The sequence below is a fragment of the Lactuca saligna genome, chromosome 5 (assembly GCF_052625555.1).
Source record: "Lactuca saligna cultivar CGN05327 chromosome 5, ASM5262555v1, whole genome shotgun sequence".
In the NCBI taxonomy this organism is placed as follows: domain Eukaryota; kingdom Viridiplantae; phylum Streptophyta; class Magnoliopsida; order Asterales; family Asteraceae; genus Lactuca; species Lactuca saligna.
The window spans coordinates 286,855,815-286,858,013 of NC_136421.1; the positions used below are offsets into that span (position 1 = coordinate 286,855,815).

The 2,199-nt window shown below is 28.4% G+C and overlaps 1 non-coding gene across 1 annotated transcript; it reads right to left on the reverse strand.

Moving 5' to 3' along the window:
* Nucleotides 1-1,262: 1,262 nt before the first annotated feature.
* TRNAL-UAA (transfer RNA leucine (anticodon UAA)) lies at nt 1,263-1,345 on the reverse strand. Its single transcript has one exon. It is a non-coding gene; the product is annotated as a tRNA-Leu (tRNA).
* Between the last annotated feature and the right edge of the window lie 854 nt (nt 1,346-2,199).

Here is a 2,199-nt window from a genome sequence, read left to right on the forward strand (position 1 = left end):
CATATATCTTCAATTTTTTTTTTTTTAATTTTATCTTTGTTCATTTATGTTCGTTTGTATATATTTGTTTACATGTTCACGAACATGAACAATGTAATTAGTTAAATGAACGAACATGAACAAAAAAACTTATTCGTGTTCATTTATTTGTTCGGTTAACTTAAATGAATGAACATGAAAAAGCCCCGTTCGTGTTCGTTCGTTTCGTTTCGTTTACAACCTAAATATAATGTAGTTGGGTTAAGGCGGTACGACTTTGTGCTATATGCCAACAAACTCGGGGGCAATCCAGTCTTGTTTTGTGGGACTGTGGGAAATACAGTCTTATGAATGTGGACTCAGGGCAATCCAATCTTATGACAGTGGGCCCGGGGACAATCTAGTTTTATATACTGTGAGTCCGATGTGCATGCATTATATATGTATTGTTGTGTGGGGTATTTTGGGGGAACTCACAAAAATTTGGCTTACAGTTGTGGATTTTTACAACATTTCAATGAAATAAGAACAGTAAGACAAAAACGCAAAAACGCAAAACAGAAGAAAAATGAAGAAAACACCAATTTGGTAAATATTTTTGAAACTATATTAGATTGATAAATATTTTTTGAAACTATATATATATATATATATATATATATATATATATATATATATATATATATATCCGTCTAAGATTATTTATTATTTTGATTTCTATTTACAAAAGAGAAAGTAATAAGATGCCTTTTTTTTCTTACCCAAGTCCATAATTATCTTAAAATATTTTATTTTTAATTGACGAATAATGCATGCGATTGTGTGTTTTTTTATATTATGTTATACATATGTTAAAAAAAGAAAAAAAAAACTGAAATAAAGAAAATAAAAATTTGATATTTAAGAAAAATGTAAAATACTGAAATTAAAAAAACCTAATATTTAAATAAAATAAAAACAGCAAGAAAAATTAAAATATATAAGAAAAACAAGAAAAACACTAGTTTAGTAAATATTTTTGTAACTATACTAAATTGATAAATATTTTTTTCAATAACACTATTTTGGTCATCAACTCTAAAAATGTACAAACGACACAAATTTGGAATTTAAGATTTACCAAATTCCTGAAAATCCTAGGGTTTTGAGATAATATTAAAAATAATATAATTAATCAAAATTTTTTGTAAATGTACAACGACACAAATTTGGAATTTAAGATTAGAAAATCCTAGGGTTTTGAGATAATATTAAAAAATAATATAATTAATCAAAAATTTTTGTGCTGGCTATGGGGTTCGAACCCATGCGCACTTATGTGCAGAAGATCTTAAGTCTTCCCCCTTAACCTCTCGGGCAAACCAGCTAATATGCACTTTGTCTTGCGCACTTTGATTAAAGATACGATTTATTTGGGCCGATTCTTTGGAATCCAAATTCTCCGTTTGATAGTTGATACGCTTCAAAGTTCAACCCGATTCGTTATTTTGTGCACCAGCCATTTTCAACTTAAATCAAGTAGTTTCAATTCCAAGAAAGCCCTTATTATTATTATTATTGAAAAACCTTTGATATATATTTATTTTTTGTGATAAAACATTATTATTCTCCAATAACGTTGTTTTAACTAATTATTATTTATTGAGCCACTTGAAATGTTGATATAGGAAAAGGGGAAAAAATTATAAGAAAACCCTATATATTATATGTTAATGTTTTAAAAAACTTTTTAATAGTACATTTAACTATTATTTTTTTGTGAAACCTCCTAAATTATCTATTTTATCAGGAAACCCTAGGTTAAACCGTTCTCATAAACCGACGTGACATACCCCTTACCTTCAAGCTTCAACCCCGTTCTTTAACCTACAAGAGATCACGCCTATAAAAAAGATTTTCTAATGTCAAGAAGGGCAAAGGTTTGCGGAATTAGGAAGTAAAATCAAACATACTTCATCAATAGGAAATCAACTTGAAATATAGGTTCGTTGTCTTTTATAATATAGTTAGCAGGTCTTATTTTGTTGTTTGTATTAATTCTTTAACGAAGCTTTAATTGACACCAATGCCTTCAACATTATATGTTGAAGTTGAAGTTGATATGAATGGTTTGAATGGAACAAATGATAAGTCCAGCGAAACTTCTGATGTGTTGGTTTTGATAGTTTATAAGTTGTCTTTAGATCCCTATGAAGATGAGTATGTTCAGGGGCGGAACAC